This window comes from Triturus cristatus, chromosome 9, assembly GCF_964204655.1.
Source record: "Triturus cristatus chromosome 9, aTriCri1.1, whole genome shotgun sequence".
In the NCBI taxonomy this organism is placed as follows: Eukaryota; Metazoa; Chordata; class Amphibia; order Caudata; family Salamandridae; genus Triturus; species Triturus cristatus.
In genome coordinates this window covers 855,864,253-855,890,869 of record NC_140592.1, presented here as the reverse complement: position 1 = coordinate 855,890,869, position 26,617 = coordinate 855,864,253, and the positions used below count along the sequence as shown (strand labels likewise).

General features: G+C 47.7%; 1 protein-coding gene across 2 annotated transcripts in view; it reads left to right on the top strand.

Moving 5' to 3' along the window:
* Positions 1 to 26,617, top strand: part of RCOR1 (REST corepressor 1) — an 839,441-nt gene that overhangs the window by 506,188 nt on the left and 306,636 nt on the right. The window lies entirely within an intron of this gene.

The following is a 26,617-nucleotide window of genomic DNA, read 5'->3' as shown; positions in this document are numbered from 1 at the left end:
CATCCTTCAAAAGGAGCGGAGGGATAAGCAGACAAGGTATAAAGAAACAGCAGATAAGGAGAGCCTATTTCGGGGAAAATACTTTAGAGCCTATAAGTATGGAGAGGGCGAACGGCCCGGAAAAGCGCTAGCAGAAGAATTCTGAGACCTTGCTTTTCCAACTATGTATTAGAAGTCACAGATCATGAAGGCAATACCCATAGAGAGAGCACTGCAATACTCCAGGTGTTCACGGCACACTACTCCACATTATACACTAGTAGAAGACAAGCACAGATAGATCTAGTTGCATATTTAGATGACGTGGCCCTGGGCTGGTTGGGTAATGCACAACGAGAGTTTTTAGCAGCGCCGATGGAAGATGATGACGTTCGCGTTGCAATAATGCAGATGAAATCTGGTAAGACACCCGGACTAATTGGCCTCCCTATTGATTTCTATAAAGCTTATATAGACCAACTTACACCTATATTAAAAAACGTGCATGAAGAGGCATACGAAAACTGGGTTCTTCAGTCTATGAGGGAGGCATTGATAACTTTGCTCTTAAAGCCGGGGAAACCAACAGACCAGTGTGATTTATATAGGCTGTTGTCCCTTATCAATAATGATGCAAGGATCCTAGCCAAAGTACTGGCTAAAAGACTAACTTGATCAATGGAGAAATTGGTATTGCCAGACCAGGCAGGTTTTATCCCTGGGAGGGCGACCTCTCATAGCCTTCGCACCCTGTTTACTATTATGCAAGACATTGACTCTGAACTGGCGGCGACAGCAGTTTTCCTTGACGCCACAAAAGCTTTTGACTCTGTGGAGTGTGATTGTGTATTCGGGATAATGCAACGAATGGGAATGCCAATGGGTTTTCTTTCATGGATAAAACCACTATATAGCTCTCCAAAAGCTAGAATTCTACTTAATGGGCAGATCATTTTCAATCACTAGGGGGGACAAGGCAGGGCTGCCTGCTGTCTCCCCTACTATTTGCTCCGGCCATTGAGCCCCTGGCATCCAAACTAAGACAGCAACACCAGGACAGAGCTTTACGTTATCCCATGAGGCAAGTACTCATTTCCCTCTATGCAGATGATGTCCCTCTATACATCAGAGAGCCACAACAAAACTTGAACCCCATACTAAGAGTTTGTATTTGGGGAAATCTCAGGCGTACATATCAATTAGGGAAAGTCACAAATGTATGCATTGACTGCTACTACAGCACCATTCCCGATGGACTACCTGATAGCATGGTGTGAGTCAGAGGTGAAATACCTGGGATACACTTTACAGCAGACTGTTCAGAGCTAATGAGGCTTAATTACGGTATGGCACTAGCTTCAATAGCAACTTGGGTTACGCGTTGGATATCACTTTGTCTTTGGCGGGGATAACATCCCTTATCAAATTGATGATCCTCCCTAAGCTGTTATATTTATTTATGAATATACCATATTACCCTGGTAAACACTAATTTAGTGCGCTAAAGACTGAGCTGATTCATCTGGCATAGGGTGGAAAGCAACCGATATTGAGATGGGATGCGCTCACCAAGCCTTATGCACAGGGCGGGTTTGAAGTTCCTAATTTGGAGCTTTATCATGTGTCCAAGCCCATTTTGCGACATACTGGTTTAATTCACCCCCATACATGCCACATATAGCAGTGGAACAGGGATACACCGATCTGATCCCTCTTGCGGGGGCCATAACCACAAACCTCAGGGGAAAAGACCCCACTACTATGGTGTTCACTGTTGTTGCATGGAAACGCATCACCGAGGTGCTTAATGCCTCAATGATATGTTCCCCCTTACACCCGCTCCTTTATCACCCACATATGCAAGTATTACAAGAAACCCCCTCTAAACAGATGCTACGAAAGACAAACCTAAAGATCTGGGGAGATTTATATATAGACGGAAATTTCCGCACAATGTAATGTTTTAACACTTTAGACCCCACGCTCATAGATATTTTCCTCTATGTAAGATTGAGGCAGAGTATTAGAGTGATTACACCATCCTTCTGCCTAGAACCGCCGGTTCGATCCCCGTTACATATACTACTACAATCAGAGGCACCTAAACATATGGTCTCCTTACTATATCATAACATTCAAGCTACCCATGCAGCAGATCAATGTACCGCACGAGGACAATGGGAAGGGGGAACTAGGATTTGAAATGACAGATAAACAGTGGGAATATTGTTGTGCACAAACTGGGGATATATCCGCAAGTAGCCGCTTATGCATCATTTTAAATTTCTACATCGCATATATTACACGCCGGCCAAAATGCATAAATTTCAAATCGGGGATAATGACCGATGCGACAGATGTGGGGCTGAAGGGGAAAATTTCTCATACCTAGCCTGGGACTGTAATAATATAAATCAATACTAGCAACAAGCTTTCACAGTGCTGACAGATGATAACGCTAATACCTACATCCCCTATATTGGCTCTTCTGGGATACACCGAACAGATAGCTGTGGGATACAGGAAGTACGTAGCACTTGGGCTGCTGTTAGCTAAGCGTAGGGTGGCCTGCAAATGGGGAGGGGGAAGTGCCCCTAAATTCAAGGACTGGCTCCGAGATATTATATTCTGGCAGGAGCAAACGCTGACATATGCGGAACTGCTCTCACCAACATCATGCACAAAAGATGTATGGGACCCATTGAATACGTATTTATTATCTCATCTGTTAGATGTTAAGTAAAGTCTAACGTAGAGTTAGATGGGCATCATTAAAATAAGATCAAGACATAAGCTGTGGAATTTGAAAGATAATACCTACCTTGAAATTGAAGACATGTCCTGATACAGAACAATATAAGTGGACACCCAGGTATGTGGTTGAATATTGGAGAAGATTTGAGATGAGGAGAAACGACTCCTATGTATCGGATGCCATCTGTTGTATAAGCCTGAACATGTAACCAAACATGTGACATACAATGATGCCGTATTGTCAATGTCTGTAGAGAAAAAAAGGTGCATGTAAGACCTATGAAACGTGTACGGTTAATGTAGTAATGTTGAATATATGCAAAATGCCAAATAAAAAGTATTTTTAAAATGGTAAGCTAATTTCAAATTCCTTAATAAGATGTTCTCTAGATGCTGCTGATACTGCGGCTAGAGAGGTCAACACTAGCACTTTGCGTAGGAGACCTGCTTGATTAAGGATCTCTGGGTGTAAGCCCAAGGTCCAACAATCCATTCTTAACGCACCATTTGACAAAAAACTTCTTTTTGGTCCTGAAGCATTGGAAAAAATGAAAATAGACACTGAGGTGGCCAAGTCAGTGGGAGTGCTCCAGTCTTCTTCAAACAGAGGCTCCTTTCATCGATCCTTCTACCGAGGGGGTTCCAAAACCACATCCTCAGACCAGAGTACATCTACCTACAAAAACAACCAGTCCTCTCCCTCGAGGATTTTTTCAAGGAGGTTATAGAGGAATTGGCTTCAAAGGTTGGGTTATGTGCAACACACCCTTTGTCCAATATGGTTATTGCCTGAAGCTTACCAGCAATCCTCCAAACATTCCACCTTGACCTTACAAATTGTCTCCAGAAGACCTACAATTGCCCTAACAGGAAATGCAATCTCTTACTGAAAAGAGCCATAGAGCTGATTCCCACACAGTACCAGGGCTCAGGGGTTTATTCTCTGTATTTTCTCATTCCTAAAGAGGACGGTTCCCTAAGACCTATACTAGATCTCAGAGGTAAACCATTATGTACTGTCAGAACACTTTCACATGGTGACCCTTCAACAGTTACTTCTGCTTTTACAGAAGGCAGATTTAATGCCTACTCTAGATTTAAGACACATATTTTCATGTGCCAATTCATCTGACTCATCGCAAATATCTCAGATTTGTAATAGCAGTCAAGCATTACCAATTCAAAGTTCTTCCCTTCGGGGTGACTACAGCGCCCAGAGTATTTACCTGTTTGGCTGTAGTCGCGGCCCATCTCAGAAGACCGCATATTCACATCTTCCCCTATCTAGACCACTGACTCATCAAAGCGAGCACTTACAATACACCTACTTCATCAACTAGGATTCACGGTCGATGCACAAAAATCTCACCTGCATACGTCACAGATGCAGTCTTACCTAGGAGCCACTCTAGACACAGTCAAAGCTCTAGCCTCTCCCAGTGTAGCCATAATTCACAATATTCAGCCTCTTATACTACAGTTTCAGTCCAACCAAGCCTTACCAGCCAGAGTATTCATGCAACTGCTAGGAATGATGGCATCTTGCATCACAATTGTACCCCATGCAAGACTTCATAGGCGTCCACTACACGAGTGCTTGGCCCGCCAGTGGAATCAGTCACAGGGTCAATTAACTGCTCTAGTGTTGGTAGATGGCTGTACCCATCACTCTCTGCAGTGGTGGAACCTACAAAACCTGTCTAAAGGACGTCCTTTCATCGACCCTATTACACAGATCCTGCTCACAGCAGACGCATCTCACACGGGGTGCTCATCTTCAAGATTACACAATACAAGGTCTGTGGAGCAACAAACACAAAAGTCTCCATCTATCTAGAGCTTCTAGTAGTTTTTCTAGCACTCAAAGCTTTTCAAACTCACCTAATAGGCAAAACTGTCCTAGTCCGAGCAGACATGACAGCAATGTATTATGTGCAAAAGCAGGGAGGGGAGGGACACACACTTCAACAGTCGAGACTTGCTCAAGCGATTTGGAATTGGGCGATCCATCACAACATTTGCCTTCTGGCAGATCACCTCCCAGGAGTAAACAATCAAATTGCCGACTTCCTCAGCAGAAGGAGACAGCAAATTCACGAATGGCAACTTCATCCCCAAGTTCTCCTTCCCTACTTTCAACAATGGGGATTCCCACAAATGCAGGCAGCTCAACGATGCTCAAGGAATACAGCAGCCCCTTGTTCTGCTCCCCCTGACAGTGCGGGAAAACTGCTAGATAACATTGGCAGGCGCTTTGCTACTATGGCGGCTGCATCCATTAAGGCCTCCAATGCCTTACCTATTTTGGAACGATACGACCGCCAGATTTAGTCAAAACTTGCACCTCTTCTAGATCACCTCCATGAAGACAAGGAAAAGGAGGCGAAAGGCATTCTGCCGGAAGGTGCCTGAGCATCTTCAGAAGTAATTGATACAGCTGTGGACTTGTCTTTCATTGCATTCAGGCAGATAGCAGATGCCTCTGTTTTCCGTAGACAGAGCTGGTTGATGGATACATCTTTTTGCCTGGAGATTCTATCAAAGGTCCCGGACATGCCCTTCGATGGAGAGAAATCTGTTCGGCAAGCACTAGATAAGGCTTTACAGGGAATCAAGGCAGATACTGAGATTGCACATTCCCTAGGTACTCTCCAACAGACTTTCAGTCCTTTCGTGGAGTATGGGGATGGGGTCACTTTCAGCAGAAGCCTTCCTTTCAGTCGTACAGATTCCTGCCATATTCCCAACAGAGTTATAGACCACAGTATGATGGTCAGCAGCAGCAACTGTTTTGTGCTTCCAGCTTACTGTATACCCAGGAGTAAGCTTGGCGCCAACCTTCAGTACGAGAATAATCTCAAGACCCCTCCAGATGCCATGACGTTAGGCCACCTTCTCTCATTACCAGCCTCAGGGGATCCATCGTCAGTCTTCATTTTTCCATCAATGGAACATTATCATGAAGAACAAATGTGTTGGATATCATCCATCGAGGTCACACCCTAGACTTTGTCCAAAATCCTCCTCGCCATCCACCTTCAAAGAGGACACATCAGCATTGCACTCACTTAAAGTAAGAGATTTAAACTCTTCTTTTGAAAGGGGCAATGGAGGGAGTTCCTTTCCAACAACGCGGGAAGGGCTTCTACTCAGATTTTTTTCTCATAAAGAAGAAATGCGGAAAATGGAGACAAGACATGGATCTCAGGCGACTGAACAAGTATATCAAGAAACAACCATTCCGAATGCTTCAAGATTCCCTTGATAAACTGGGGGGAGAGGGGGAGGGACTTTCTAGCATCTCTCGATCCATTGGACTAATATTTCCACATTCCAATTCATGCCAAATGCCGTTGTTCCCTGAGGTTCGAGGTGGCAGGGTGCCACTATCAAATCAAAGTTCTCCCTTTCGGACTCTGTTCAGCCCCCAGAATATTCACAAAGTGCATGGCACCAGTAGCTGCTTTTCTGAGAAGACAAGGCCACCAGGTTTTCCCTACCTGGACGATTGGCTTGTAAAAGGGTCCATGTGCAGCTCTGCAAGAGAATCTACCACGGCCTGTCAGCTTTTCAAATCTCTGGGTTTGCAGCTCAATGTAGAGGTCATGTCTCATCCCAAGTAAGACACAGATTTTCCTTGGGGCAGTCTTAGACACCAAAGTAGTGAAGGCGTTTCCCACACCAGAACGAAGGCGCAAGGTAATGCAGATGGCAGCTCAACTGTGTCAAAAGTCCACTTCAGTAAGAGTGTACAAGTCTATGCTGGGAATGGTATCATCATGAATACCTCACGACTGATTTCAGAGATTCAGACATTCCACCAGTATGTAAGTCCATCCTGCAGCATTCTAGAGCTTTCCCCACTAATAAATCCAATACAGCAAAATGGATAAAGTTCTGTCCTTGGTGCATTAAAAAGGGCATACATCCTTTCCATTCTTCACTGAAACAAATATTGCCATATCTCCTTTTCGCAAAGTCCAGATTAGCTTACTCATCAATCAAATTACACATGGCGGCGATTTCCTGGTTTTGAAGAGAGCCAGGAGAGCTTTCTCTGTGGTCTACAAGAATAGTAACGCAATTCATGGAGGGCCTTTTCAGGGCTTTTCCACCATTAAAACGTCCTGCAGTACCTTTGCAGTTAAACACTGTTCTTGCTCAACTCATGAAGCCACCCTTTGAACCGATCTATAAAGCAGAAATGAAATACATCTCATGGAAGACTGCACTATTGTTGGCCTGCACATCGGCTAGGAGAGTCAGTGAAATTCAGGCTTTCACGGTTTCTGAACCATTTCTTCAGTTCAAGGCGGACAAGGCGGTGCAAAATCCTTCAACTCCTCCTGAAAGGACTCTGCACTCTTTGGATGTGAGGGTTGCTTAAAATTCTTCTTTCATAGAAAGAAAAATGTCAGGAAGTCAGAACAGCCCCTTGTATGCTTTGCGTCTCCAAGGAAAGGCTATGCTCTCTCTCTCTCTCTCTCTCCAGGAGCAGTATTGCTCCATGAATATCGTCAGCTATTGGCTTTTGCCACTAAAAAGCTGGAAGACCTCTTTCTGCAAAGGTTACAGCGCACCCCACAAGAAAGATGGCAGCTTTTACAGCCCTATTTGCTTAAGTATCGCTTCCAGATATCTGTAGAGCAGCAACATGGTGGAATGTGCATACATTAACCAAGCACTACTGCCTGCATTCCGCATGAAAGAATGATGCGGCAGTAGGACAGGTTGTCCTGATACACGTTTCTTTAAGGTACAGACATTTTTTGTTTTGTGTTTCTCTTTGAAGAGCTGTGCTAACTAAATAAGACGTTATGTGTATATATGTATACTTATAGCATTTTTTTTATTTATTTGAGTTTTATATAGCGCTGGCTAGACCCGGAGGTATCAGAGCGCATTACTTGAGGAAACAGGGTGTTAAAAGTTGCAAAAGTTTAACAATAGTTACCGAAAGAATAAATATACAATACAGGAGTAATTTAACGAACACGAAAATCAGGATCAGAAAGACCAGGGAAAGCTGGTAATCCACATGAAGGAGACAGCAGCGGGGAAGAAAACCAGACAAATGTCCGAAATCTGGCTGTGTAGGTGACGGCCATGGTTACTACTGGATATTTAGGCGGTTCTATGCTATTTTTTCTGAAAAATAAGTACTTCATAACGAAGTGTCTTTACCTAATACCTTTCATTTGAACATTATTAATGCTAAGCAAGTGAATATACGAAAGATTTAATATTGGAGAAAAAGCAATGTTCGAGGCATATGAGCTGCAGATTACACACTTTGCATAGATCGCCATCTGGTGTTGGGCCCGGATGTTTGCAGTAGTTTTTCCTCTTGGAAAGTCTTTGGAAGTCACGAGGTATGTGACTCCTCCTTTGGATCGTATTGCGCATGGACTTCGGCTCCATCCTCAGATTGTGTTTTTCCCGCCATCGGGCTCGGATGTGATCTTCACGCTCCGGTTCCGAACAGTTTCCAGTTCCTCTATTGACGCGCAATCCTCACCCCATTCGCGGTATTGTTTTCGATCGCCACACTTGACACGGCTCTCCTCGATCAAGACCTTCGATTCCATTCATGGTCGACGACTGCCTTCGGGCCTACCCAAGCTCCGGTCCTGGCTAATGGAATGGACTCCTTTCAAGAAGAGCCCTCGATGTGGGTCCAAATTCCCCCACACCGACCTTCACGAAGTCTGTAACCTCTGCCTCTCTCCTGAACACGAGGCTCGAGACTGTCCGGCGTGCAAGTCCTTCCGGGCTAAGAAAACCATTCGAGACCGAAGGGCGAGAAGAACCATGGCACACTCGTCGACGATTCCAGACGACATCTTCGGGGAAGGCATCGACGCTCCAGAAGGACAACACACCGACGAGGGCCTCGTCAGCGCCGACGATTCAGATGTGGAGGACATCACTCCGGCACAAAGGGTCGTGAGTACCGAAGTTCCTTCTCGATACTTTTGACACCACGCATAGGGCCACCTCCATACTGCCCATGCTCAAAGGGGTTATCAAACACGCGCCGGAGGTCTTTAAAGACCCAGTCAGAGCTAGGGTCATTAACACGCGCATAGACAAAAAATATAAAGCCGCCCCTACAGATCCCGCCTACATCAGAGGGCCAGCACCACTAGATTCCCTAGTAGTGTCTACAGCACGAAAGAGGGCAAACTCCCAAGCGTCAGGCGAAGCACCACCACCTGACAAAGAGTCAAAACTCTTGGACGCATCGGGCAAGCGCACTGCATCCCAAGCTGCCAACATATGGCGCATCGCTAATACACAAGCGCTACTGCAAGATACGACAGGGCCCATTATGACGAACTAGAAGCCATAATGCAACACCTCCCTGACAAATATAAAAATAGGGCAAATGAGTTAATTCAGGAGGGCAAACCCATTACCAATACCTCCATCCGCTGTGCCCTAGATGCAGCTGACACCGCCTCCAGAGCCATTAATACCAGCACCCTCCTCCGTCGCCATGCCTGGCTAAGGATCTCTGGTTTTAAACCAGAAGTGCAAGCTTCCATCCTTAACCACCCCTTTGACCAGGAACATCTGTTCGGCCCAAAAGTGGATGAGACCCTAGAAAAAATGAAAAAAGACACCGATACGGCAAAGTCTATGGGAGCCTTACAATCACACCCTCCCAGGCGCTCCTTTCGCCGCTCTTCCTTTTGGAGCACATCCAGAGACTACTACTCTGACACCGCTTCCACTTCATATAAGGCCCTTACCCAATCCACCTTTACAAGGGGTTACCAAAGAGGCGGCTACAGAGGCAACAATAATAAAGGCAGAGGCAAGACAAACACCGCCCGCTCTGCCTCCGCACCTACTCAATGACTCCCCTCCACTCCCCCCAGACCATCCCACTCCGGTCGGGGGCAGACTTCACAATTTCCTTCCTGTCTGGACTACCATCACCTCAAACTAATGGGTAACACAAATAATTTGGTCAGGCTACTGCCTAGAACTAAGATTTACCCCCCCCCCCCCCCCAAACATTCCACCCCGACAACGCCCAATGTCACAAGAACATCTAACACTACTAAAGCAGGAGGTAATCTCCCTCCTACAAAAGGGGGCGATAGAAAGGGTTCCTACCAACCAACAAAATATGGGGGTCTACTCCCTATATTTTCTCATACCAAAAATGGATGACACTCTATGACCCATCCTAGACCTCAGGCCCCTAAACCAATACATACACTCAGACCATTTTCACATGGTAACACTTCAGCAGGTACTTCCACTGTTCTCCCACAACGATTTCCTGACCACTTTAGACCTCAAAGACGCCTATTTCTACATTCCTGTTCACAACGCTCACAGGAAGTTCCTCAGATTTGTAGTGGACGGCCAACACTACCAATTCAAAGCACTCCCATTTGGAGTCACCACAGCACCACGAGTATTCACCAAGTGCCTAGCAGTAGTGGCAGCACACCTGTGGAGACAACACATGCATGTCTTCCCATACCTAGACGACCGGCTAATAAAAGCTAGTTCATACAACCAGTGTGTACAACACACGCACGCCACCATCCAACTACTTCACCAACTGGGCTTCACGGTAAACCATGCAAAATCCCATCTCCAACCGTCCCACGTAAAACAATATCTGGGTGCCACTATAGACAACTCAAGAGCGCTAGCCTACCCCAGTCCTGCCAGGATAGCAAGCATTCAAGCTCTACGCGCAAAATTTCAGCCACAACACTCTCTTCCAGCTCGAGTGTTCATGCAACTAATAGGAATGATGGCCTCTTGCATATTCATAGTACCCCACGCAAGACTCCAGATGCGTCCTCTCCAAGAGTGCCTAGCACGCCAATGGAACCAGGCCCAGGGTCAATTAACAGATCTGGTGTTGGTAGACGGTCGTACCCATCGCTCTCTGCAGTGGTGGACCACCAAAAACATTTCCAAAGGGCGACCGTTCCTGGGCCCGGTTCCTCAGATAGTACTGACAACGGACGCATCGCTCTCCGGCTGGGGAGCTCACCTATTACATAACACCATGCAGGGCAGATGGACACCTCAACAAAAGTTCTGTAGTAGGGGATCTCTGTGTATAGTCATAATCTAGTGAATAGTCCCGCCCATGTGCGCGGACCCCGGAGCAATAAAAAATAATCTCTAAAAGGTGACAAATCATGCAGACCTGCATACACCTTTAAGAGAGAATTTAATTTAAAGACAGATAATGCAGCCTATACCCACAGGCTACACTGTCCAGTACTTCAACTAGAATTCCACCAAAATCCACAAACAGCACTGCCTGTCCAGTTTTTCTCCCCATAGGAAAAAACCCTGCCTCTACCAGCAAAAGCCTCTGGAATGATAGAGAGGAAGGAGTGGACAGACAAGCCCCATAGGCTGCCATTATGTGGCTTGGAACAGGATACTGTGCCTTTAAGAAAACTTTCCAGTTTTCCAGAACTTTCCCCAGTATCCCAGAATGCCCAGCAGGTCCCATTTACTTTCAGTTCTTTTTTCCGGCTCCTGCTAGCAGGACCCTGGAGCATTGAGCTCTACCTTTTTCAAGGTTTTTCATTGAGATTTTGGCAATTTTTGTCACTTTTTCTTGTGTTTAGTAGCTGGTACTGTCAACATGCCTGGCTTGTTCGACAAGTGCCCGGAATGTGGTCGAAAGAAGGCTAAGACTGACCCACACGAGGTGTGCATAGCTTGCCTTCCCCAGTCCCACGTGCCTGAAAGCTGTACCATCTGCCACTCGTTTTCAGCAAGAACCCTGAGGGACAGGATGAAGAGCAGGCTTCAAGCTCTGGAGGAGCGAAGACTGAAGGCACCAGGTGGGTCTGGAGGGGCTGATTTGGCCCATGCTGAGGCCTCTGGGGGGCTCCCCAGGGGCAGGAAGACCAGTAAGCGCTCCCGCTCCCCGTCGACGTCGAGGGCGTCGACGGCGACGTCGAGGAGGATGACCACCGTCTGTTCGCCGTCTCCCCAGGGCTCTGGGGAGAAACGGCGTCGACGATCGCCGTCGAGGGACCTGAATAGGCCGCCGTCGACTACATCGGCGTCGTCGGCGACGACGCCGTCTTCGACTGCGTCCAGCGGTCGACGTCGAGAGAAGACCCGGCGTCGGCGTTCGGCGTCGAGGGATCGCAGCTCGCCGTCGATGAAGAGAAGGAGATCGACGTCGAGAAAGCGAAGATCGCCGTCGAGGCGAAGGTCGCCGTCGAGGCGGAGGTCGCCGTCGAGGCGGAGGTCGCCGTCGAGGCGGAGGTCGCCGTCGAGGCGGAGGTCGCCGTCGAGGCGGAGGTCGCCGTCGAGGCGGAGGTCGCCGTCGAGGCGGAGGTCGCCGTCGAGGCGGAGGTCGACGCCGAGGCGGAGGTCGACGCCGAGGCGGAGGTCGCCGTCGAGACATAAGTCGACGCCGAGGAGGAGATCGACGCCGAGAAGATCGCCGTCGAGGCACAGGTCGACGTCGAGGCACACGTCGACGTCGAGGAAGAGAGAGTCGCCGGGATCGGTGTACTCAGTGGTGTATACCCCGCCTCGGAGGTCTCCGTCGCCTCCTCCTCTCCCACCTCTGCCACCGCCTCCTCCTCCACCACCACCACCACCACCGCCACCTCCTCCACCACCGTCTCCACTTCCTCCACCGCCTCCTCCGCGGCCGCGGACTCTGTCTCCGCCACCCCGGCCTCTGTTGCTGCCAAGCACTCCTGCGGTGCCGCCGCCGGTCCCCCCCGAGGTCGGTTTCCCTTCCACGGTACCCGACTCCGCCGCAAGGGACCCCGAAGCCACGACGCCCACGGTCGCCTGGACCAGCGAGAGCGGCGGACAGGCCTAAGCCGAAGAGGTCGCGCTCCCGCTCTCACAGGAGGCGACGATCGCGGAGCCGAGGGCGATCCTCGTCAGACTCTAGACGACGCCGCAGAAGGTATAGGTCCAGGTCGCGCTCCTCGGACAGGGACCTTTCCCCGACGCTGTCGGACTCCCCGGGGACTAGGGTGTCGCCGGTGGACGACTTGGTCTCGTTCCAGGAGGTGCTGTTGCGAGGGGCTGCGAAGCTGAATATCACGGTGACGGTTCCAACACCCACGACGTCCGTGATATTTGAGACGCTTCATAAAAGACACTTGTCTCGCCCCCTCCTGCCTCTCGTGCCTGGACTGGTGGAACCAGCTTTGGAACTGTTCCTCACTCCCGCAACAGCGAAGGCCGCTCCGTCCAGGCTCATGAAGAAATATAGGGCCCCGGAGTCGGATCCGTCATTCTTGAGAGGGGACCCGAAACCGGATTCGGTTATCGTGACGGCGGCGAGAAAACAACATGCGACCGCCCCGGCCTCCACGGTGCCACCGGACAAGGAAAGCCGCTGGCTGGACTCTGCGGGCAGGAAGGTGTGTGGTACCGCTGCCACCACGATGAAGGCGGTGAGTGCAGGGGCGTTGTTGGGCCGTTACGACTGGGCCCTGTGGGAATCCCTGCAGCAATATGCGGACCTCCTGCCACGAGACAAGAAGGAGGACTTCTTGGAGACGGTGCGCGAAGGCATGCTGGTTTCTAACCAAACGATCAGCGCAGCAGCGGATATATCGCTATTGGCCGCCCACGCCTACTGTCATGGCGTCCACCAGCGGCGCCATTCCTGGTTGCGCCTGACGTCCCTCAAGCCGGAGGCGCAGCAGAGAGTGGCCAACCTGCCCTTCTCGGGGGAAACCCTGTTCGGGAACCATGCGGACGATGAAATGGCCCGCATGAAGGCTGAAGCGGAAACCCTGACGGCCGTCGGGTTAGAGAAGGCCGAAAAAAAGAAACGACCGTTCCAGAGGAGGTTCGGGTCGTCGGGCCGAGGGCGTGGGCAGGGCTCGGGACAGCAGCAGCCACAACAGCAGCAGTTCCGCAAGCCCTTCCAGAAGCGCCAGAGGGGTAGAGGTGGCCAGCAGGCTACTACCACAAACAAGGGCCCGGCCGGGTCTCGGCCCTGAGCTGTTACTTCCCCCTCAACCGTTACCCACTCCAGTGGGGGGAAGCATTCGATTTTTTCCGGCAGAGTGGAGAAAAATTACTCAGGACAAGTGGGTGCTGAATATTGTTTGCAATGGATACAGTCTTCGGTTCATCAGCCCGCCTCCAGCGATTCCGCCGGTCAGCTCTCGCTTCCAGCTGAGGGAGCTCCAGGCGGAGGCAGACATCTTGTTGAGAAAAAAGGCGGTAGAAGAAGTACCTTTGTCTCAAAGGGGAAGAGGTCTGTACTCTCGGTTCTTCCTCGTTCGCAAGAAGGACAAGAACGAGTTCAGGCCCATTCTGGATTTGCGACAAGCAAACAAGTGGATTCGCAGAGAAAAGTTTCGCATGCTATCGTTGCACCAGATTTACCCTCAGCTGCAACGGGGAGACTGGCTCTGTGCCATAGATCTACAGGATGCGTACTTCCATGTGCCCATAGCACAGAAGCACAGGAAGTTCCTGCGATTCCAAGTCGGCGCCAATCACTATCAATACACAGTACTGCCATTCGGGCTAAAGTCTGCTCCCAGGACTTTTTCGAAGTGCATGGCGGTGGTGGCGGCACACCTGCGGAGGAACAAGGTGTTTGTCTACCCGTATCTGGACGATTGGCTGATCAAGGCGTCATCCTTCGAGGAAGCGCAAGAACACTTCCGTTGGACGTGCGAGCTCTTGAACAAGCTGGGGTTACACGTCAACATGTCCAAATCGGTCCCATCTCCGGTACAGTGCATACAGTACCTGGGGGCCTCCATAGATACGCGGTCAGCAAGCGTGTCTCCTTCGGAGGAGAGACGGTTATCACTCCTTCGGAAGGCTCAGGACCTCAGGACTGCTCCATCGACGACTGTGAGGAAGGTGTCGTCTCTACTGGGATCGATGGCCTCCTGTATCTTCCTCACTCCGCACGCACGTCTACAGATGCGACCACTGCAGGAGTGCTTGGAGGATCAGTGGGATCAGAAGACAGGCTCCTGGGACGACAAGATCCGACTGTCTCTACATGCTCGTCAGTCTCTGAAGTGGTGGTGTTCGGCGGAAAACCTCCTCAAGGGGGTTCCCTTCCACAAGGACATTCCCACGACGAATGTGGTGACGGATGCTTCTCTCCAGGGCTGGGGTGCGCATTCCGGGGACCTGCAGATTCAGGGGAAGTGGTCTCCTTTGGAATCGACGTACCACATCAATTTCCTGGAACTCAGAGCTGTCTTCCTGGCACTGAAGGCTTTCCTTCCGTCCTTCCAGACCAACTCGCTGCTGATACAGACGGACAATACAACCACGATGTATTACCTCAACAAGCAGGGGGGGTCGAGATCGCGCACTCTGTCGCAGGAGGCGCAGGCGATCTGGCGCTGGCTGCTGGCCCGAGGATTGACGATCACGGCCACGCATCTGCCAGGGGTGCAGAATGCTCAGGCGGACGCCTTGAGCAGGCTGATTCAGGAAAACCACGAATGGGTCATAAACGACGAAGTACTAGGAGAAGTCTTCGCAAGGTGGGGGACGCCAGACGTAGATCTGTTCGCCACCGCCGAAAACAGCAAATGCCGAGACTTCGCATCCAGGTACTACCAGCGGGGGACGCTGGGGAATGCGCTATGGATCGATTGGTCGAACAGCTTTCTGTACGCTTTTCCACCCATTCCCCTGATTCCGGCGGTGCTCATCAAGCTGTCCCAGTCCAGGGCGCGGATGATCCTGATCGCCCCGGAGTGGCCCAGGCAGTGGTGGTTCACGGACCTTCTTCACCGGTCTCTCCTTCCTCACATGCGGTTGCCGTGCAGGCCGGACCTTCTCACGAAGTTCGGGGGGCGGATGGTGCACCCCAACCTCTCGTCTTTGAGTTTGGCGGCATGGCTCCTGAAATAGTGCAATACGGTCATCTGAATCTACCAGACGATTGTATGGACATTCTGAAGGAGTCTAAGCGACCTTCCACTAGGACATCCTATGCTTACAAGTGGAAGAGGTTCTGTATCTGGTGTAGGTCCAAGAACTTTGATCCGACAACATGTAAGGAAGATGTCATCCTTCCATACCTTTTGCATCTGGCGCAGTCTGGCCTTAATTTCCATTCCATTAAGGTTCATCTGGCTGCTTTGACTGCTTACAGGAAGTGCCCTTCACAGACGTCCTTCTTTCAGATTCCTGTGGTCAAGGATTTTTTGGAAGGCTTGAAGAAGGTGTTCCCTCCTGTCAGACTTCCCTCGCCTTCTTGGGACTTGAATGTGGTGCTGTCCAGACTGATGAGAGAGCCTTTTGAACCTATTCACAAGGCTTCATTGCAGCACCTATCCTGGAAGGCGGCGTTCCTAGTGGCCATTACATCGGCCCGCAGGGTGAGTGAACTTCAGGCATTATGTTGTCAAGAACCTTATACTGTGTTTCATGCTGCTAAGGTTGTGATGCGTACTCACCCTAAGTTCCTTCCTAAGGTTATCTCTGACTTTCATGTCAATCAGACCATAACTTTACCTACGTTCTTTCAGAATCCCTCTTCACCAGCGGAAAGGGCTCTCCATTCCCTGGATGTCCGAAGGGTGTTGAAATTTTATCTGGATAAGACCAAGGATATTCGTAGGTCTGACCAATTGTTTGTTAATTATGGCTCAGTCAGGACTGGTCTTGCGACCTCTAAGCAGTCCATCTCTCGGTGGATTGTGTCCTGCATACAGTTGTGTTATCAAAAGGCTAATAAGACCTTAGGGGGTAAACCTAAGGCTCATTCCACCAGGGGCAAAGCTGCCACGACGGCTTTGCTGCGTAATGTTCCGATTGCGGAAATCTGTAAGGCGGCCACTTGGAAGTCGGTCCATACCTTTGCTGCGCATTACTGTCTGGACTCGGATGCCAGGGCAGATGCTCAGGTTGGGCAGGCTTCGCTGCGAAATTTGTTCGCACAGTAGTGGTTGTGTCTTATGTGTTCTCCACCGCTTTTGTTGTGTGGGGATGGGCTTGCCATTCTATTCACTAGATTATGACTATACACAGAGATCCCCTACTACAGAAGGAGTAGTTTCTTTTCTGTAACTCCAGTTCTGTAGTAGGGGTATCTCTGTTATAGTCATAAGCGCCCGCCCTCCTCCCCGGTGGAGAGATACTTATTCATATGGAGAATGCTACAGGTCTGGCGTGCTACGCCTTCAAAAAGAACTGAAAGTAAATGGGACCTGCTGGGCATTCTGGGATACTGGGGAAAGTTCTGGAAAACTGGAAAGTTTTCTTAAAGGCACAGTATCCTGTTCCAAGCCACATAATGGCAGCCTATGGGGCTTGTCTGTCCACTCCTTCCTCTCTATCATTCCAGAGGCTTTTGCTGGTAGAGGCAGGGTTTTTTCCTATGGGGAGAAAAACTGGACAGGCAGTGCTGTTTGTGGATTTTGGTGGAATTCTAGTTGAAGTACTGGACAGTGTAGCCTGTGGGTATAGGCTGCATTATCTGTCTTTAAATTAAATTCTCTCTTAAAGGTGTATGCAGGTCTGCATGATTTGTCACCTTTTAGAGATTATTTTTTATTGCTCCGGGGTCCGCGCACATGGGCGGGACTATTCACTAGATTATGACTATAACAGAGATACCCCTACTACAGAACTGGAGTTACAGAAAAGAAACTACTCCTTACTTCACATCAACCATCTGGAGTTACTAGCCATATTTTTAGCCCTAAAATCTTTTCAAACACAGATTTCAGGCAAAGCAGTTCTAGTCCGCACATACAACATGCCAGCCATGTACTATATGCAAAAATAAGGCGGCACACACTCTCCACAGCTCTCAGCTAGCACAGAGCATATGGAGATGGGCCAAATCTTCCCCCTGACTGCATGAATGTCATTAAAGAAGCTAGGCGACCCACCACTAGAGCGTGCTACGCAGCCAAGTTGAAACGTTTTGTTGTGTATTGTCACAACAATACCATCAATCCCCTAGATGTGTCCATTCCACACATCATAGGCTATTTACTACACCTACAAAGATCCAATCTAGCCTATACGTCCATTAGACTGCACCTTGCAGCCATAGTAGCTTATCTACAAAACAGGCAACATCTCTCACTTTTTAGAGTACCTGCCATTAAAGCCTTCATGGAAGGCCTCAAAAGAATAATTCCCCCCAGAGTGCCACCCTCTCCTGTGTGGAACTTAAATATAGTTCTCATCAGACTAATGGGACCTCCCTTTGAACCTCTACACAAATGTGAACTTCAGTTCCTAACATGGAAAACCGCCTTTCTTGTAGCCATCACTTCCCTCAGAAGGGTCAGTGAGATACAAGCACTTACCATTCAAGAACCTTTTCTCCAAATGCACCATAACAAAGTTGTTCTCCGTACTAACCCAAAATTCCTCCCTAAAGTCATTTCTCCTTTTCACCTAAACCAATCTGTAGAACTACCAGTATTCTTCTCGCAACCACAGACCGTTGCAGAAAGAGCTCTTCACACATTAGATGTCAAATGAGCCTTACTCTCCTACATCGAGAGAACACAACCTTTTCGTAAGACCAAACAACTGTTTGTCTCTCTTTCTCACCACAACACAAAGGCAACCCCATCTCCAAGTCGGGGATAGCTAGGTGGATTGTCAAATGCATTCAGATTTGCTACCACAAAGCAAAACGAACGCTATCCGTTCCCCCTAAAGCCCATTCTACACGTAAAATAGGGTCTTCAATGGCATTTCTAGGGAACATCCCATTAGATAATATCTGCAGAGCAGCTACATGGTCAACACCGCACACTTTCACTAAACACTATTGTGTAGATGTGCAAACTAAGCAACAGGCTAGTGTGCGCCAGGCTGTACTCAAAACATTATTTCAAACCAGTGCAACAGATACGGGTGGTCGCCGCTAAGGATGGGTACTGATATATAATCTATGCACAGTGTGTAATCTGCAGCTCATATGCCTTGAACGGCAAATGCTACTTACCAGTATGCATCTGTTCTTGGCATGTAGAGCTGCAGATCTACACACGACCACCCGCCTCCCCGGCTACCTTTATCTGTTCCAGTCTATCTTATTTAGATACAACACACATGGGCATCTTCACTGTTATTACTATGCTCCATCTTTCCCTGCTAGCGAAAAACAATCTGAGGATGGAGCCGAAGCCCATGCACAATACGATCCAAAGGAGGATTCACATACCTTGTGACTTCCAAAGACTTTCCAAGAGGAAAAACAACTGCAAACATCCGGGCCCAACACCAGATGGCGATCTATGAAGTGTGTAGATCTGAAGCTCTACATGCAAAGAACAGATGCATACTGGTAAGTAGCATTTGCCTTACTTTCCTGTACACTGTGGCTCTCCAGCATTGAAATCTTTTGTAGATTCACATGCAGCCCGCCCATCTCTCTGTTTAAGCTTGCCACAATACCTCATACGACTATTCACTTAGTCACACTTGTGCTCAATCTAAGGTATGGTGGCTCTGCAGGGGAGATGGGGTCCGAGGCTTGTCTCTGATTGGATGAAGTTTGGGTCTATTATAAAGATATAGATTGATTTAGCAATTTGCTTTCTTGATCAATGATTCCTAATGTACTTCTATAGTACTGCTTATTTAAGTACTGTGGGACTCCCACCATGACGACGGTGAAGATTCAAGCATGTGAATCTATGAAAGGTTTCAATACTTGAGAACCCCAGTGTACAGGTAAGTAACTTGTTCTCTCCTCTTCCCACAACCTGACTCAGTTGCTGAATGGGCCCTCCACACTTTGAATGTGAAACAAGCCCTCATATACCACACTGAAATAACTAAATCATTCAGGAACGCATAACTTTTTTTTGCTTTCTCCAAACCCATAAAGGGAATGCCCTGTCCAGATCAGGCATTGCCAGATAGATCGCAACATGCATGTAGAACATGCCTTGCTAAAGCTAAAAGGACTATGTCCATTCCTCCTAGAAGCCCACTCGACTCGGGTAAAAGGAGCCCCTATGACATTCCTGAGGAAGATTCTAGTAGCTGACCTATGCAAAGCAGCTACCTGGTCACCACCACGCACTTTTACAAAACATTGAGTGGACATGTTAGCTCGCCAATAGGCCTGTGAAAGCCAAGCAGTACTAAGTTTACTTTTTCAATCTGCTGCAACACCCACATGCTAGCCACCACTTTTGTGAGGACTGCTTTACAGTCCATGCATAGTATGTCTATCTACAGCCGCACATGCCTTGAATGAAAAATGTTACTTACCCTGTAAGTATCAGTTTGTGGCACATGTGCCCATCTTCCTCCCTGGATGCCTGTGGCTGTTGCAGTGTCTCTTACTATCTCTTTCCCTCTTTTGCATGGACATCTCTCCATACATCTGTTAGCTTCACTTTCCATCCTCAACCGTGGTGCGGGAAAATAAACAAACAATGGAGTCAACCATGCACATTACCAACAAGGGGAGGAATCACTATCTCCTGACTCGAAAAACTTATTTGAAGACTTGCACACATCCAGTCCAACACTACATGGCAGGAGTATGCACAGCATGGGAGTGTACAGCACTATATGCCACAAACAGATGCATACAGGTTAAGTTACATTTTCCTTATTCAGAGCCAGTGGGTACACTCTATTGGGAAAATAAGGAATAAATCCAATTCAAAATAAGGGTCTAAAACTGAACAACGAATTACTTCCTAAGATCTAGTGATAGTGCTAAATACCTATCCGAACCTCCCCTCACTAATCACCTATGTATTTACAGTGACTAGACTGTCCCTTCTTCCCCAGTGTCTCGTGCTGCAAGGTGAACAGCTAAGTATCAGGACCACCACTCTGTATCTTGACACGGCACCCATGAGTGACACTGTTTATCAACCTCTGTGCCCCCATCACCCTCTTATTATTTTCCGCAGACATACCTTGCCAAAGTGCTGTTCTTACACACTTATACCATGACATCAAACTTGTGTTCTACGTCATGATTATTACAGTTTATAAATATTGGACCCCAAATGTAAATCCTATAAAGATAATCAGTCATGATGACATTAGAGATAGATATAAAAACAGCATTAACCTTTTGCCGTATGCATCCCTTTACCTGAATGCTGAAATGGTTTGAGTTAGAATGCTCTATGAACACTTGCGGTATATATCGTTCAAAGGCATGAGCGGATCACTCCATCATGAATGCTATTCTTCAAAGGACTGAATCATTTCTAAAAAGCCAATAAACATGACAACTAAGTATGTATATATTTAAGTTAGCTTGAAGGATGATCTCTTGCACTCACCACAACTCATAACCGAACCTTAATCAGATAATCACACTGTATCTAGCTTCAGTATGCGTGAGCCACAAACCTAGATGCCCTCATATCTGAGATAAAGTGCTTCAGGCTGAATATAGTATTGCTCAGCAAGCTGTAATTGTCACCTGCCACGCGTCCTTCACTACTATTACTCTGTCTGTAAATGTGTCTAATCATTTAAACTCATTTATCCCCAGGATATCCATACTTTGCTGGAAACTGTTTCCATCTCACTCTTATCGCCACATACCCCGACATCCATCCTAAACCTCAGACTCCGTATTCATAAAATTCTTCTTAACGGCTAACCGGCCTCTTTTGATAACCTTCTGCATTGCCACGATTTGTTTGCAGCAAAGTTAACTGGCATACGCAGGAGTTGTTCTAAGAAATGCTACTCTCACCCTTGTTAATTAACATCGACGGACCAGAATGCCGATTTTCATACACGTACACTTTCTGTAGTAAACGCAGACGCCATCGTAGACGTTGTCTACATAATGTAGTAGAAACGTCACAACGACTATGTGCAGCATTTGTCTCCACAAATAGAGATTAGCTTCCTGTTAACCCATGATCTATGTGGACTGAAATACTGCCCATACTTGTATTAAGCATGTATCCTCTACTTAGTCTATTCCAGTGAGTGCCATCTTGGGCCTGCACAACAGCCATGCCTGTCCTGCTTACCTCACCCAAATATCTTGTCTGATATACAACTTTAATATATATAAAGTAACCAAAAAGCATGCACCAATAGCGGACTAAAGAGACCGCACCTCACTAAAAGTTCCTACAAATTGTAGCCCTGTGCACTTTTTTTTCCGGTATCTGCCGTCGTTCAGTACCACTGTCCAGCAGAAATTGAGTAAAATTATAAATGGAAAGGTGCACCCAGAAATACTGTAGATCACATATGTTTCAAAATATATTTATTCTTTCTTTACTCTGTATCCATAAAAGCATTTTCTCATACGAAAAGAACATCCAGCCAACGCGTTTCCTTCAAACATGTTTTAAACTTGGTCAGGGCTGTAAGTAACATACAGACAACATAAATGAGACATCTCATACTTGCACATTAAGACAATATACAAATAAATACACATTTACAAATACATGTGTTTTCCACTAACATGGCATTATGTAGAACCAGAATATAAATAATTCTATAATAATACAAACCATACATAACAATACCAGACAGTAAGTCTTAAATTAGAAACCGGAATTACAAAATTCAAATACATTGCACAATAGTCACATAGTTACACAGTATAATGGGTGTGCTCCCTCTTATGCTGGACTTCTCTTAGGCTGGTATGAGAGGGGGCTATGCCTGGGACAAATGGTGCCTCCCCCTGGACTGAACATGGTCTTCTGGGGAAGGTACATTGATGACATCATTTGTCTTTGGGCAGGTTCGACTGAAGCACTGTGACTATTTTTCATATCTCAAAGACAATCCTTACAACATCAAACTCACACTGAACCATCACAAGGATTGAATTGATTTCTTGGACCTTAACTTCTATAAAAGCAACGGTGTTATTCATAGCACTATGTTCTGCAAGGTAACAGGCTGTAATAGCATCCTACATGCATCTAGTGCACACGCAACATCAGTAATTAAAAACATTCCATATGGTGAAATGGTTCATGTAAGACGCAACTGCAGTGAGGGCACTAATTTCAAGAACAATGTAACAGATCTAAAGAGATGTTTTCTTAACAGGGGTTTTGCAGCATGTATCCTTTTCTGGATTCACATGCTGTGCATTATTCCGCCATCCAGTGGTTGGGTCCGGAATTGTCTTTGTGTTGTTTTTTTGTTTTGTTTTTTGGGTCGCTGTCGACCATCATTTGGTGCCAGGTACGTCCCCTGTGTGACGTCAGACGGCACCCTGAAGGTCGATGTGTGTGGTAGCCATCTTCAGATTCTTTTTTCCGCCGTTGGTTCTGAAAGCAAGACGGGAAGCTCTAAAGAAATTTTTACTTTTTCCCCAAAACTTCAAAAAAGAAGATTGCAGAGAAATATCATCAACATCGTAACCGGAGACAGAAGCAGAGCTTTGGTTTTATCACCACAGAGGACCATTTCGGCCCACAAATCGCGAGGTAGTGACCATGGAGAATACCCCCTGCAAGTTCTGCCCCAAGTGCCACCACGAGTAAGCTCAAAGCGACCCACACAACGTATGCAGCCTCTGCCTGCCTGAAAGTCATCAGGACAAGGACTGTGAGGCCTGCGCAGCGTTCCTGTCGAAGACATTGAGAACACGCCGAAAGCAAAGACAGACCCACTACGTCACAATGTCGCAGACAACAAAGAAAACTTCTCTCAGAGACCTGGGTTTCTCTAGCGACGAGGAAGAACATGGAGCACCAGCGTAGTCCATGCACGAGAGACCGGACGTCGAGGTACTAGAAGGGTACTCTGAAAAAATCCACGCCGAGAAGAAGGCGAGTGATCCAAAAAAGAAGCTAAGACACCATAAAAATCCATCCGAACCAAAGTACCGTGAACATAGGTGCACAAGGCAGCCCCAGCGCAGAGCAAAAAGGCGATCGAGGGTCCGCTGCGATGAAAAGAACCCCACCGAACTCAGCCAAAGGTTACCAAGGAGGGAAAATCACCAAAAACAAGGGTCGAACACGAACCCGCGAAAAAGGGCACAATACCGTCTAAGACCAACGTAGATGCCGGGGGGAAAAAAGAAAATCTCCGGTCTCCGCCGAGAGGGCCCTCAAAGTCTAAAGGAAAAGACTCGAGGATGAAATGGCGGCGCTCCTACAGAAGAAAAAGGAGTTTGGCGCCTCGCTGAAAGATTTTCGCATCCCAAAGGTACCGGTTGCTGAACAGGAGAATGTCGACGCAGAGGGAGAATGTATCTTCGACTCCCCTCCAACCCCTGAACCTCGAGACAAAGAACCTGAGGAATACAGAGACATACCTGAAGAAGAGAAACTCAGAAAATTTCGAAGATACGTGGAAAGATCTCGACACCGAAAGCCTGGCAGAAGAGAGCTGCATTTACCCTTCGAAACCTTCGCCTCCAGATGACATAGCTTTCTACAATGACCTCGTTAAAAGGGCAGCAAATCAATATGGAGTAGCCCTAGAGGAAGGAAAAGGGGACACATGTTTTTTACTAGAAACCCCTGGCACCAGTTACAAAAGGAACTCAATACCTTCCTATGCAGCCCAGTATTCTGGACCAAGGCAAATAAGCCTTCGAAGGAACCAGCTTCAAACAAGGGGATAACCCCAGAGTGGAAAAGTATAAAACCTCCTCAAAAGACCCTAAATATATTCAGGCAAATACGCTGGCTGACTAGAGTCAAGTCAAGAACAGCTTTATTAGATTGCTATTTCAGACAATCATAAAAGCAGAAATATACGAAAAACATGCACATGATTAAAACGAAATAAAAGAAAACATCTTATATACAAGTTATTAGTTCAATTAATTGTACGTGGGATAAAAAGCATAACCATTATTACAAGAAATAGCAATAGGAAGCAAGGCTCTTAAACATCTTAAAAACATGGATAATACCAACATTTCCTTTGCTCCAATATAACCCTTTAAAGTTGAATAGCCATCCTTTTCCTTAGTATGACTACCTGCTTTAAAAACATTGCTATCTTCCAGGTGGTATGTACATTGTCTAGAAATTGTAAAGCAATGAAAGCTGGCCGACATTGTCTCAACCCAAAGCCTTTTAGGATAGGAAGAATCCACTTTTTTCTCAGTTCTCTGTAAAACTTACAAAACAAGAGGACGTGTATGTTGGATTGAGCTGAAACATCACATAAACACAAGTTCAGTTCACGAGTCCAGTCATTCATTATTGGAAGACTAACAATCTAAGGGGCCGATTACGATGGCGGGCGGATCGCCACTGCCGGCCCGGCAGTGGCGATCCGCCCGCCATCAACCTGAATAGTTCCACCGCCAAATTAGGATGGCGATGGGAATGGTACCGCGGCAAACGGAAAGACCATCCGCCGTGGTCCCGCAAGTCAGTCCTTTTCCGCCGACCTTGCCTGACACGGTACAATGGGGCAATGACAGCGGTGCCGTGCAGGCACTACGATGCATATCTTTTTCGTCGGAGATCCCGCCGCAAAAAGACAGGCGGAGAATGCCTTTGGGGGCCCGTTGTGGCGCCTGGGGGGCTGCACTTGGGTGGTACGTATGGTAACCCCCTGCATTTTGCAGCACCGCCCGCCGCAATGTAAAAGTATGGGATGGTCCCGCCAGTGTGGCAGGCGCATCGTAATTGGTATTGCGGGACCGCCACACCTATTGCGGGCGGTCCCTTTTGCCAATGCGATGGCAGGTGGACAAACGTAATCGACCCCTAAATCTTAGTAAAAACCGATCGTTGCCCCTAGGAACAGCTGTCAGATATGGCTGAATAGAAAAGGTGGTTAAAATCTGCTAATTCTGCAGGACGCTGGGCTTTAAGATTTCGGCTGACATTCTTGTAGCTTCCAGAAGTTGAAGGCCCTCTTCTTTTAGGTTTTTTCTCGTGATCATAATGAAAGTGCTTGGATTTTTAAACTCAGGATGTCCGAGATCATTCATAAAATTGCGAATATACCTCTATTTTTGTCCACACACGTGCCATAAGAGAATGGGCTCAAGTTTAATGAGATCTGATATATATGACCGGCCCAGTTCTGCATGACACACAAACGAGGATGTGCTGGTCGGGACAGACAGAATGTATCTCAGGAACTTGTTTTCTACTATTTGTAGAGGGTTAGTGTTAGCAAACCCTACTACCCCGGCTCCGTACATGGCTGTAGAAACACTTTTAGCTTTGTATATCTTTATAAGCTCCGCCGGGGGTCTCCTACCCATTTTTCTCGAAAAATTGACGAGCTGTGGTTGTTCTAGAAAAGGCAAATTTTTTTGCTAATATTGCGTGAGTCCATAAATCTTTTTGGTCAAAGAGTATCCCAAGATATGAGAAGCTCTTTGTGGGCTGGCTCTATCATTTGTCCCTCCACTAACATGTCCTTACATCTTTGTTTTCCCTCGCCACACCTCATAACGAAAGTCTTCAATCAATCAATCAATCACGACATTTGTATAGCGCGCTACTCACCCGGAAGGGTCTCAAAGCGCTGGGGGGGGGGGGGGGGGGGGGGGTGTAAGTTACTGCTCGAACAGCCAGGTCTTGAGCTGCTTCCTGAAGGAGAGATGGTCTAGGGTTAGCCGAAGGTGGATGGGGAGGGAGTTCCAAGTCTTGGCTGCCAGGTAGAAGAAGGATCTTCCTCCGGCGGTGGCCCTGCGGATGCGTGGTACGGTGGCGAGGGCGTGGCTGGTCGATCGTAGCTGGCGGGTGGGCGTGTAGGTCATGCGGTCGTTGAGGTACTTGGGGCCCAGGTCGTGGAGAGCCTTGTGTGCGTGGGTTAGGAGTCTGAACGTGATTCTCTTGTTGACGGGGAGCCAGTGCAGGTCTCTCAGGTGTCCGGTGATGTGGCTTTGTCGGGGGATGTCCAGGATGAGTCGTGCGGAGGCGTTCTGGATGCGTTGGAGTCTTTTTTGAAGTTTGGAAGTGGATCCGGCGTAGAGGGTGTTCCCGTAGTCCAGTCG